Genomic DNA, 14,384 nt, shown 5'->3' on the forward strand with positions numbered 1-14,384 from the left:
AGAACAGTGAGCTGCATAAAACTTCTAAAACATTGTAAATAATAGAAAAGAGCATTTTAAAATGTAATTACATTTAAAATTAATTTAAAAAACACAAACAGAGTTTTTATGCAGTAAACTGTTTTCAGTACCAAACAATGAATGTTTTTTTTTTGCACACCTCTGTAAATTGGTGACCTTATAACATACTGTGTTTTCCCTGAAAATAAGACAGGGTCTTATATTAAATTTTACTCTGAAATATTTAATTTTTACATGTATAGCTACCTACACACCCATTTAAAAATCATGCTAGGGCTTATTTTCAGGGTAGGGCTTATTTTCAGGGAAACAGGGTACTTGTGCATCCATTTAACTATCCGATGGACAAATTCAGTGATACAAAAAAAGCTCAACAGCTCCCTGCTGTATTGCTAGTTCTTTTTGACACATTCCACAACATTTTCGAATCGGCATTTACGATATTGAAGGGTAAATGGTAGTTTTCTGTGCATGATTTTATTTGTATATGCCCTCCAAGGCCAAATTATAACTTAATCATGCTCAAACTCTATATACTTCATCCCAGATCCTTCTTATTTTCTTTACATAATTGTTGGCGACAATATGTACTAATTGAGAGGTCGACCCGCTGGTTGGTATAGGATGGTGCTGGTAGCTACTGCCACGTGCGGAGTCTAACACGTCCCAGGTCTTCAGGTCATGGGTGACTCACGATGAGCATGCAACTTTCTCACAATGTGAGAGTGAGTGCAAACACATGATTATGAAACCAATGATTTCATTCTCATTTGCAATGTTTTCACTCCTGCAATGTTGCGTGAAAAAAAATCGCAGCATCTGCTTTCTTCTTGCGATATCGCCCATTATTTTTAATGGGGCCGGCGGCAGCAGCGCTGGCACCATTGAAAGCAATGGGAGAACATCGCGATCTCGTGCCGTGGCTGTTACAGCTGCAGCAGGGGATTTCTTCAACCCCACAGGGATGCTAGGCTGTCACATCCAGGCTCTTCTACATGCTTTCAATAGAGCCGGAGGTGACAGCAGCGCTGGCCCCATTAAAAACAATGGGAGAATGTCGCGATCTCCTGCCGTGTCTGTGACATCTGCGGTGGGGATGCAGGAAACCACCGCAGGGATGCGAGGATGCTTCCATGTGAAAATGCCTAGTATCCAGGGCTTTTCAGAAGGATTGCGAGGGCGATATCGGGCTGATATCGCCCTAATTAGTGTGCAGGAGCCATTATGGTGAAACTTTAAATTTTTTGGTTTCATTTTCACATGAAGCTCATGATGCATCAGCACAGCATTAGCTGAGGCTACACCATTTCTGTTAGCTGGGTAGACAGTTTAATTACTACCTTCTATATTCACCTAAATAAGCTACAGACCAGATTTTCTTTATTATAACTATGTGATCATCATCAGTAAGGCTGCATTCACACGGCTGTGAAAATCATGCGAGATTTGTGCATTGTGAGATGCACATATCTCGTATGAATTTGAACCCCGTTCTTTTAAATGGGGTCTATACATGACCGAATTTTCCCTGTATCGCGAGGCGGGAAAGAGAAATGTCCCATCTTTGGGTGTTCCTCAGAACCCATCACCCATTGTTTTCAATGGAGCTGGGAAAAAAAAATAGCACGGTGTGATACATGGTTTCCCATTGAAAACAAATGTACTGAAGTGATGAGAGGTATTTTTTTACATAAAAACGCCTTGCCTCTGTGGGTTACATTGCACATTCATGAGCGCAATATCGGGTTGAGTTTCATGGCTCAATATCGCGCTCACCACGGTGTGTAGAAAGCCTAACAGTGATAGAAGTATCTGTGCTCCCCTCCAGGCAGTTTTTGTGGTAGGGTACATGTAACAGCATCACAGACTGTGAAACTGACTAGAAACTGAACACATAAACCCAAGTAAATCTGCACTGGTCAGAACTGAGATCACATGACCATCAGAGGAGAAGTTGTCCAGGAGTTTCCAATTGAAAGGAATAACTAACCAAGAGAACAGGAACTTACTTATATATATTACAGGGGAGAGATACATGCTAGCTAGCAATAAAAAACAACTCACTAGAGTGGTCGTCAGGAAAAAATGTTTATCTTAAATTCTTTTACTATCTAGTATTTTACTTTTTTGAAGCACTTTCTTGATACACAGTAGAAGTAGAACGACATCTCGCGAGGATGGGTATTATTTTAATGCCAGCTTCAATAGTAAGAACAGGACTATGTTACCTAAGGGTGGAAGAGTACATGGATACTGACAGGATTAACATCTACACTCCGAGCACAATATCAGAGCTTCAGAAGCTGAGAAACTACAGCCAGAATGTCGCCTGTAGGTGTAGGAATGTCTTTATGGACTATGATTATGGCGGGTACTTTGACACTATGCAGTATAATGCTGTTAGGAATAAGAGATGAGCGAGCATACTCAGTAAGGCGATATTCTCGAGAGAACATCGCCTTTTTCGAGTACCTGCTGACTCGTCCCTGAAGATTGGGGGGGGGGGGCGTAGGGGTGGAGCAGGGGGTTGCAGAGGGGATCGGGAGGGAGAGAGAGAAGGATCTCTCTCACTCTCCTCCTTGCTGCCCCACGCTGCCCCCGACCCCCACGGCCCCTGAATCTTCAGGGACAAGGCCAGCAGGTACTCGAAAAAGGCAATGCTCTCTCAAGTATATCGCCTTACCGAGTATGCTCGCTCATCTCTATTAGGAATGTATTTCAGTTTTCTTTTACGTTGGTTGGTGTTCATGTATAGTTCTTGCATTTCATTGTATCGTGTTTATGTATTTCCATCTGTTTCATATGTGGTCAAATGTATCAGTGCATTTTTGCAGTTTTTGTACCACCATGGTACTTTCACACTAGCTTCCACCTGCTAGCATAGGGTAAATCCATCTGAGATTTTCCAACTAGTGCTCAAATAAATTCATTATTGTTTCTCCCTAGTTTTCCAATTACTTCTGGTTTCTTGTCTCCTAATGTATCTAACATTTCACATTCTTTGCTCTATACTCTGTTAGGGAACATGATTATAGTAAAGGAAAAATCCCTTAAAGGGGAATTGTCATAAAATATAAAAAAATTATATACTCAACTATTTCTTCACCATCAGTCTCCTTACCACATCTGCTGGCTGAGCTTCTGCAATGCCCCTTGGGGTCACCTCAACACATGCTGGCCAGCTTGTTATGAAGGCTGCAATCCTTGCATTCACTTCCAATAGGTCAGTGAAGGTCACGACCCTGTACTGTAGCGTTCACTTGCTAGAAAGGAATGCTGATCTATTACCCCATGAATGATTGAGTGGCCACTTGATGTTTAATAGGAAACTTAGGGGCCACTAATACAGTTCAAGGTCACAGTGAGGAACCACTATTAGTGTTTAAGGGGTGCAGTGAGAAGCCAATATTACAGTTTAGGGGGACACTGAGTAGCCAATATTAATGTTAAGGGGCAGTGAGAGGCCACTCTTAGGCCCTCTGTCCATGGGCGTTGTGAAGTCCCACAGCGAATCTCTGCCCCGGGAGCTGCTGCCCGGGAGCAGGAGCCGGCAGACGAATCTCCGTGGTCAGCCTATCTGACAGTTAGGCTGACCGCAGAGAACTGCAGCAATTCGCAGCATGCTGCGAATTGCCGGCTGACCGCGGAGAATCGCAATGATTCTCTGCTCGTGGACACGGGGCCGGCACTTTCCATAGCAAAGCTATGGAAAGCTTCAGACGGCGTGATTCCCTGGCAATTTACCGCCGGCAAAATCACGCCGTGGACAGGGGGCCTTACTCTTTTAGGGGGCACCATGACTGTTTAGGAGGGCAGTGAAGGGAATGTTACCTGTATAAGGGTGTACTATTAACTTCAATTTAGAGCACTGTCTGTTTGACATTTTTTATGAGCACTATCTCATAGTATTGCTTCCAGGGTGCTGTCTATGTGGCAGTATTTTTGGGGGGTAACTATAGTTATGGCACCATTATTTCTGAATTTCAGTATTTGGGGACACCATGCCACACAACAGGTACAGTAATGGGGTAGATAAGGCATAACAGGCACAGAGGTTGGTGTAACAGCAGGACAAGGAAATTGTGGAAGTTGGTAAAAGGCTGCTGGGGGGCTTGAAAAGGAAGAGACAGAAGAGATCTGTCTTGTAAACTTCACTGACACATCGGTGGTTGGGAGAAATCAGAAGTGGTCTGCACTGGATGGATAAGATAGGAAAAGTGAATCATTTTAGTCAGGAAGGACATCACCTGTACGTCTATAACAATAACTGTACTGTAACCTATACAGTCTGCAAAGCATCTGCATAGAACTAGTATTTAATACTATATAGTTACTGTATAGTAGTAATATTCGTGTTAATTTGTGTTTTTTCCCCAGTAGTATGGTAATATTATTCAGCCACTCAGTAGTGCTAATATTTGATCATGGTGTGGCCAATATTATCACTACTAGTAGCCCGTCCCAAGTCAGTGATGGTAATAGAAAATGCATACACTTAAGGGCATATATCCATGCTCATGAAAATGTTGTGGAATTAGGAATAATAGTTGTAATGCAAAAGATATCAACTATTTCAAATACACAAAATACCCAGGGCAAACTAAAATGGAGGTCCCTTTGCACGTTACCCCACTGGCTTACTGTCGTAGACACTAGCAGAATTTTTCTAAAGCCTCTGCAGGCTTTTCTCTCACTATTAGCACACGTGACTAAAATATTGCACTGATTTGACAGATGAATTTTAAAACGTTTTGAAAAAGTGCGGTTACTCTTTCAGCACAAAATAATTCATACTTCATCCCCCTTTCATCTTTATAATTTAGTGGTAATTTATACGCTATTCATCAGGATGCTGCTTAATGCATTATCTTGTTAGTTTAACGACCATAACTTCTACTTCTATTGTAGGGCAATCAACAGGATTTTTCAGATCTATTTGGGAATGCCGACTCTTTTCTTAGAATTTTTGAGCACAGGAGTTTTTGTCTTTTTTTCTAGAATCTTTATGCTACAGTATGAAAACAAATAGTAAACACAATATACTTCTTACATTCTAGTTAATATTTCCGATAATAGTATATACTGTTACCCAAAAACAGACTTTTTATATACATTTGTAATTATGCTCCATGGACAATCCCTTTAAACCCATGCCTTAAATATATATTGGCATGGGTTTCAGGACTAGACAGTCTTAAATGGGCTTTCTAGGACTAAACTGCTGATATTCTATCCTCAGGATAGGTCATTAATAATTAATTACATACGATCCCATGCAGCCTACCCCACTAGTCAGCTGAGTGAAGAGCCCATGGTGCTCAGCTGAGTGCAGCAGCCTCTTCTTAGGCCTGAGATGTCACATAATCAGTCACATGTCCTGAGAGCAGCACGATCCCATTCAAACGAATGGGATTAAGCTGCAATACCAGGCACAACTGGTATACAACGTACAACACCTCGCCTGGTATGGGCGGAAGTGACAGCGGAACTCATCTGAGCACTGCTGTCACTTCAGGATCCAGAACGAACTAGTCAACTATTGATGACTTATCCGGAGAATAGATGAACAATAGTTTAGTGCTGAAACACCCCTTAAGCATCAGGAGTTTATTACTTTTTGCTTCCATAGGACTTAGTGAAACAGGTTTTGTAGAAAATACCACCATGTGAGAGTTAATATCTATTTTTATCACGGGGAAATCCTAAAATTGACTTTTTTTTTATTGCTTACCCATCGCAGACTCTGCATAATCCTTTACTACATCGCTATTCATGATTAACATTTTTGGGATTGTCTAAATCTCTCGTCAAGCAAACCTAGATGTCTGAAGTATCAGTGTGTTCAGCATTGTCTACTGAATACAGGAATTCCAAATGAAGGAGGATTTTAGCTGACGGCCAACATTTATACATTACCATTAGAGATGAGCGAGTATACTCGCTAAGGTACATTACTCGAGCGAGTAGTGCCTTAGCCGAGTATCTCCCCGCTCGTCTCTAAAGATTCGGGGCCCGGCGCCGGTGACAGGTGAGTTGCGGCGGGGAGCAGGGGGAAGAGAGGGAGAGAGAGATCTCCCCTCCTTTCCTCTCCGCTCTCCCCCGCCGCTCCCCGCCCCCCGAATCTTTAGAGACGAGCGGGGAGATACTCGGCTAAGGCACTACTCGCTTGAGTAATGTGCCTTAGCGAGTATACTCGCTCATCTCTAATTACCATCCATGGTGCGTACCTTGCAGAGAATTAGGGCCGTAGCCCAAGAATTTTACAATAAACACTTTAATGATATATTGATTATCTTCTCTCTTCCTTACACGTTGCCAACTAAAAAAATAAGGAAAAATACAGTTGATCAAAGATACAATTTTTTTCTGACTTAGCTCTGTTGCACAAGCATCTGTTTTCCTCTCCATCAACATTGGCTTATCAACTGAATGTAAAAAAGGCTACAAATACGAATGTGCACACACGATAATCTCACTTATATCGACTAATTCTGGAATATTTTTCCACTTATACTGCTCTTTTTTTATCCACTAAAGTTAACAAAGTAGTCAGAATTTGAACTGATTTCTTCATTGTGAGCGCTCATATTCTATCAAGTTGAAAGGTACAAAAATATCACACATATCTAAACAGCAGGAAAGGAAATGATGATACTTTGCTGGAAAAGGCAGATAAGTATCCACTTATCGCAGAGGTAAATGGGTACACTTATGCTGAAAATATGTCTATCTACTTTTGATATTGTGTAAAAGTTCCCACTTCTGCTGATAAATGCACTTAAACTGATAAATCAGGGTTTATAATGAAATTAATGAACCATAAAAAAGTCCTAAGGTCAAATTACTTAATTACCATTTCATTGCATTGTTTATGAGAGAGTTCAGAGAGTTGAAGAGAACTATAAAAGTATAAATTATTAGCAGAATTTTCAGCTATTTAGAAACAGAGACTTCAGAAAAGAAAATAATAAACTTTGGGATATAGTTTACTTTTTTTAAAAAACAAGAGGGACAGATCCAAACACAAACACACTGGGCCATATGTGATTAGTATGGTGCCCCTAAGCGATAGCAGCTTTTTTTCAATACGGGGAGTATATCGTACTATTACCATATACACTTTGCAGTCCCAATGATACAGCACGTATGTTACAGCAATCAAAAAGGTTGATGAAGGTAACCCCTGTCAAAATGCCCTATTAGGACATACCGTAATAATGTCAGCACTGTAGGAGCAATTTTCATTCTGGCCATATCAGCAATATATGGCCCATTTTAGGGCTCAGTCAGACGAGCATTCTTTTTTGCGCACCTATGTGCGCAAACAAAAAGCGCTCCACGCATGTTTAAAATGTGCTTGACTGTAGCTTCATGCCCATTGCTGTCAATGGGCCTGAAGCTACAGCCGCCAGCCCCATTGAAAGCAATCGGATACAGGCAACCCCCACAGTGATTTTCGGGGAAGGGAAATATAAGCCCTTCCTTGAAAATCATCCCTAGCTGCAGAAAAAAATATATCACCTCTCCGCCGTTGTCTGGGCTCCAGTGCGACTTCTCTCTGGCATCACGTCACTGATCTAAGGCCTCATGTCCACGGGGAAAATCAGGCCCGCTACGGAGAATCCGCAGCGGGTCCCTCCTGCCCCGCGGACATGAGGGCTGAAAATAGAATATACTCACCTGCTGCGGGCCGTGTGTGTCTTCCCTTCTTCCCGGCCAGATCTTCTTTCTTCGGCCCGGCGGATGTGCTCGGCACGCCTGCTGCGTGCTGCGTGCATGCGCCGGGCACACCGCCGCCTTAGCAAGAAGATCCGGCCGGGAAGAAGGGAAGACACGCACGGCCCGCAGCAGGTGAGTATATTCTGATTTTAGGTCTCCCGCGGATCCGGACGGCTTCCATAGGCTTCAATAGCAGCCTGCGGGAGACCCACACGAAAATGGAGCATGGTCCGGATTTTTTCCTGCACGCAGATCTGCGTCTGCAGGGAAAAATGATATCCGCAGGTATTTAACTACCTGCAGGTGTCTAATGCATCCCTATGGGGCGCGGATCCGCGTGCAGAAAAAACGCTGCAGATTTTAAATAATAATTTGCAAGTGACATAAGGCCTAAGGCCTCATGTCCACGGGAAAAATCAGATCCGCTGCAGATTCTACATGGAGAATCTGCAGCGGGTCCCTCCTGCCCCGCGGACATGAGCGCCGAAAATAGGAATTTAAAAGCATTTACCCAGGCGGAGCGGGCGGGGAAAGCCTTCTCTTCCTCACGGCCGGATCTTCTTTTTCGGCCGGCGGTTAAAATCCGCTGCAGATTTTAATTCTTCTTTTGCCCGTGGACATGAGGCCTAAGGCCTCATGTCCACTAGGAAATTCGGGCCCATGCGGATTCTCCATGCAGAATCCTGCAGCGGGTCCCTCCTTTCCCGCGGACATGAGGCCTGAAAATTGAATTTTACTTACCTGTCCGGACGCAGCGGATCTTCCCTCCATCGCGGCCGGATCTTCTTTCTTCGGTCCAGCGGATGTGCTCGGCACGCCGGAAGCGTGCTGCACGCACACGCCGTGCACTTTTTTTTTTAAACTCCTGCTCTCCCTCACTGGAGAGCAAAAATTCAACTGCGGGTGTGCCGCGGATACGGACAACTTCCATAGGCTTCTATGGAAGCCTGTGGCAGACCCGCAAAAAAAGGGAGCATGCTGCGGGTGTTTTGCAGCACATGCGATCCGCGCGGCAGGGAAAATTGACATCCGCAGGTATTTACTTACCTGCGGGTGTCTAATGCATCCCTATGGACGCGGATAACGCGTGTGGGACACCCGCGCGAATTTGCTAATTATATTTATCCAGTGGACATGAGGCCTTATTGCGGATCGGCCACATTACTATCTATAGGTGGGGATATCCACATGCAAGAAAAAAATACCATTTAAAGCAAATCTGCGCGGAATCTGCTGCAGAAGTCTGCAGCAGATTCTGCGGGGATTGTATTTTTCTAGTGGACATGAGGCCTTAAAGATCCCCGCCTCTTTAAAGTGCTAGGTCTGATTGGCTGATCAGCTAATCACAGGCAACGCTCAGCCATTCACTGAATGACAGCTGAGCAATGCCTGTGATTGGTCACAGCACTCAGCAAATCAGAGGCAGCGCTCAACCATTCATTGAATTCAACAGTTTTTGAGTACTTTCCCCTCTAACAAAAACCCCATGTTTGGTAATGTTGCATCCATAAAGACCCGTACAATTAATTGGATACGGATCCTCAACATACAGCAGGACTATAAGATCCCGGGGACATTCACATGTTCCACGTCCGATGTTGTGTACCTGATCCGATGCAGTAAATGTCCTGTTGGGGGGCTTTATATTGGGGAAACAGGACAAAAAGTGAGAGCCAGGATGAGATCTCATCGCCACTCAATTACAGAGGGAAAGACTGAACTACCTGTGGCAAAACATTTTTGGGGTCAGGGACACAGCATAGAGCAGATAAGAGTTATTATACTAAAGGGCAATTTCAAGTTGCAGCATCACAGAAGAATTTGGGAGTACAAATTTATGGCCATGTTTGATACCCTCAAGAATGGATTAAACCTCAGCCCAGGATTCTTGCATAAGTGGAAAATATGCAAGGTCTGAAGGAGGTCAAGAGGGATGTCCTCCTCCGAATCATAATTTTTTTTTGTTTTTGTTTTTTTGCTGTAAAACTTCATAAAAATTCAGAACTTGACTTATAATAATGTTGCCATCCACTAGGTGGTGCTGCATCTCCTTCCATGTGCAGGTTGAAGGAGAGATAAGACACATCATAAAACTGTCCTAAGCTCAGTGGACTGATTTACGATGTACATCTCCGCTCTGTTTGTCCGTTGTTTTAAGTTTTAAGTGCAAAACACTCTCAAATTTCAATGTGAACATTTATTTATAATGAAAACAAAGGTTTGGTAGGGTGTTAGCCAGTAGAGCAAAATGTGCTTGTTCCCAGCAAGAGAATCCACGTAATCTTATAGATATGTTGCCTTTTAATGGCTAACAAAAATACATGATGTAATAGCGAGCTTGCGAACCTCTCTCTGAAGAGGCATGAATATTTATACACACTTAAGTATGTATGTTATAAGTGTGTATACATATTCATGCCTCTTCAGATCTATTCCATTTTAGCCTGCCAAAGAGCCCGAGAGGTTCGCAAGCTCGCTATTACATCATGTATTTTTGTTAGCCATTAAAAGGTATCATAGCTACAAGATTACGTGGTTTCTCTTTCTGGGAACAATAACATTTATTTAGATCAAGATGAATGTGTTCTCCTCCCCTCTGCATCTGTATGTTATAATTATGTGCCATCCAAACTAGTTTCATTCAATAGCCTGACGAAGGGGGCGATATCCCCGAAAGCTTGCTGTAACATCATGCATTTTTGTTAGCCATTAAAAGGTATCATATCTACAAGATTACTTGGTTTCTCTCACTGAGAACAATCACACTTTAAATCGGCAGCATTCCTAATCATGCTGCTGGACTCAACCCTTAAAAGTCAAGAGTTAAATGCCACAGTTGATCCGCAATTAAAAACACATCCGAATCTGCACGGTTTGGGTACGAGTTTTGTCACCCTGGATTTCCAGTGGCATTGCTGCAGGCATTTCATTGTGGAATGCCCACATTGATTTAACATGTGTGAAGGTACCTGGTTTTAGGAAATATGTCCCTTGTTGTGGCATTTTTGGCCATGATTTTTTTCTTTCTTGGTTCTCCATCCTTGGTTTCAAAGTTGACCAAGATGGAGAATCCATGCCCGAGATAAAACATAGGATAGCATTGAGGTAAAGCACGATGCTAAACATGGACAAAATCTGGAGAAGTAGGGATATGCTACATCTGCTATATATTTGTCAATGCCTGTCTGTCTGTTTGTTGGAGCGTCGCGCACAAACTGTACAACCGATTGGCATGAAATTTTGCACACAGTATAATCTCGACCCGGAGAAGGTTATAGGCTAAAAAAAAAATTAGAAATTTTGTTGTCTCGGCAACCTTATTTGCATACTTTTGCCTTTCCTTGAATTTTAATGCAACAGTCCCCAAATTTGCTTTCACCAATGGATTCTACGGACTCGATTTAGTATCCCTGGTTATTTCCAACAAGGAATTCCCACCAGAGGAGTCAGACTGAGCGCTGACCATTTGTGTTTCAGGAAATTATATGTCCCCAGACAGGAATACATGGAGCAACCGGGGATTGAAAACTGTTGCCCATAGCAACCAATCACCTTGATTTTACCTCAGCAGTACAATATATAGCAACCAATGACAATGCAGCTTTCATTTTACCTCAGCAGAATAACAAACGAAAGCTGAGCTATGATTGGTTGCTATTGGCAACAAAAAATGCACAATTTTACTCAAGTCGCACCAGAACTGTGGATTTGTATATGACACAAATAAACAAATTTTATGTTTTAGATATAAGTAGCTTTCATTTTATCTCAGCACTGAGGATTAAAAGCTGTTGCCTATGGCAACCAATCACAGCACGGCTTTTATTTTATCTCAGCAGTATAATATACAGTAATCAATCACAGCACAGCTTTTACTTTACCTCAGCAGTATAATATATAACAACCAATCACAGCACAGCTTTTATTTTACCTCAGCAGTATAATATATAACAACCAATCACAGCACAGCTTTTATTTTACCTCAGCAGTATAATATACGGCTAATACATTCACATAGCAATAATCAGCATTAGTGTGCTTCCACGTATGTTCTGATATTTTCTTTTCTTACTTACAATGTCCCGTTTTGTATTGCCCGCGTTCTGTATCAGGTACCCGGGCTATCTATATATATGACGCACAATCTGTTTGTTTCGTATACAAATCCACAGTTCTGGCCTGATTTTAGTGACATATTGCATGAGCGTTCTTCAGCACCAAGCGACAAATACTTGCGGAATTAAAAGTCGAAATCTCACCGACTTCCCCTGTAATTTTATTGCCAACAGCAACTGTTCACAGTTCAGCATTTGTTTCTTATACGTCTGAGGTAAAATTAAAGCTGCGCTGTGATCGGTTGCTATGGGCAACAGCTTTTTTTTTTTTGGCCGACTTCCATAACAGTGCGGTGCGGGGCTCATTGTTGTGGCCACATTGTATATTTCAGGACTGCTAGTCTTTAAATTGCCATGCATTTACGACTAAACAGCTAACATATATTTGCATGACCAACCATTCATTACTGTAGCATTTCATACTGTGAAGGTTATTTCGCATACAACCAATGAGTAACATGCAGGCCAGTGCAGGTGGCTTTAGATGTGGAGGCGATGATCTTAAACAGGGTAAAGTACGTTCTGAGTAAACTCCTTTCAAGTGCTGGTTGTATTTAATAGCATGACTGTAGCTGTGGTTTGATGACGCACATATGCTGTGTGCTCTCTGTCTCCATTTACCTGCTATCGGAATATGGGATTAGAAGGCGTAATATTCAATATAACATTCTTAAACCTTCAAAGAAGTAAAAACAAAACCTGACAGCTTTTTGGGTCTGTAACAATGGCCTTCTTCATAAACCATAACATTAGATTAACACCTTTTAGTCCAATTAAAAGGATATCATACACTAAAAGAGGTAGACAAACCAGCAATTCTGGCATTTGTTTGTTTTTTTTTACTTTTTAGCAGAGCGCATTGTGTAATATAACCACTTTATTCTATGGGTTGATAACAACTAGGTATGTCTGTAAATGTATTTTGAACTTTCGCTACTTTTGCACAATAAAGATAATTGAATATGACGATGCAAGAAATAATTTTTTGAAAAGATGGATAGTTTTCTTTTTTTTTTAAGCTAATGGGGCTGTGTGAGGACTTGTTGTTTTGTAGAGCAACCTGCAGTTTTTATTGGTACCGTTTTTAAGTACATATGACTTTTTAATAGCTTGTTAGGGCTCCTGCACACGGGCAGATTTGATTTGCAGAATTTGGGGCTGGCGGCTGCCCCCGGATTCTGCTGCAAATACCGCCCATAGCCTTCTATGGAGAACCGCTTTTTCCTGCACACAAGCGGAAATCAACTGCGATTTCTGCTCACAGAAAAAATATGCTGCATCCTCCATTTCTGTGCGGTTTTCCGCCTGGACGGCTTCCATTGAAATCAATGGAAGCCGTTCATTTTGCGGCCCTTCCGCAGTCATCATTGTGGAAAGGCCGCGGGATCTGAGTCATCAGATGTTGACGGCGAGGCACGATCTGTACTGTGCATGCACACCGCCCGGCGCTCCTGCAGTAAAGATAAAGAAGACTCCAGACAGGTAAGTGGGGTCACCGTCTGGGCACAGAGTCGAATCCTGCATACCCGATCCGACCCAGTCGAGTACAGGAGGCCTTAATATACTTTTTAGGAGAATAGAAAACAGAAACATTGACTCTTTAATGGTGGTCACCACGTGGGATAAATACGGTAATTTTATACTTCAGATCATGGCCATGTTCATGTATGGAGACCTAGCTGCGAGCTCCTCAATCGTGCTCTTGCTGTGGAGCGGCACACTGCCCCCTGCTGGTGTGATGGTCTGGGGGGCCCATCACATACAATAGTTGGTCACCCCTAGTAGTGGTACGAGGGACCATGACAGCTCAGCAATATGTTCAGGACATCCTGCAGCCTCATGTGTTCCTCACATGGCAGGGCTTCCAAGAGTAATTTTCTAGCAGGGTAACTCAGCCGCACACAAAAGGGGGTCACAGGAATGCCTCCACAACATTGCCACACTGCTGTGGCCTGACCGGTCATCAGATTTATCATCAATAGAACATATATGGGACAATCTGGGACATCAATGTCAACACCCTAAGAGATTGCAAAATCTAGAGGCTCATTTACAGCAGATGTGGACCGATATGCTGCAAGATACCAGACAGAATACCTCCATGGCCGCCCGTATCACATCTTATATCCAAGCTAGAACAAAAGGATAATCACATATCAACATTACAATCACACATATAAAGCTTCATTTGATTTCAACAACCCCATGGCGCTTGATTTTTTTTTTGACAATGAGTGTATTATGGACATTTTTTTGTGATTGTTCTCAGCAAGAGAAACGACGTAATCTTGTAGATATGATACCTTTTAATGGCTAACAAAAATACATGATGTAATAATAGCGAGCTTTTGTACCAACGCAGGGTACTTCTTCCGGCTTAAATGGATTGGATCTGAAGAGGCATGCATATTTATACACACTTATAACATACATACTTATGACAAGGCACAGATATGGATGTGATTGGTTCGCACTTAAAAGGAATTCTGCAAACCAGAAAACAAACTTTTTTTGTCTAGGCACTGATAG

Source organism: Eleutherodactylus coqui, chromosome 7, assembly GCF_035609145.1.
Source record: "Eleutherodactylus coqui strain aEleCoq1 chromosome 7, aEleCoq1.hap1, whole genome shotgun sequence".
Classification (NCBI taxonomy): domain Eukaryota; kingdom Metazoa; phylum Chordata; class Amphibia; order Anura; family Eleutherodactylidae; genus Eleutherodactylus; species Eleutherodactylus coqui.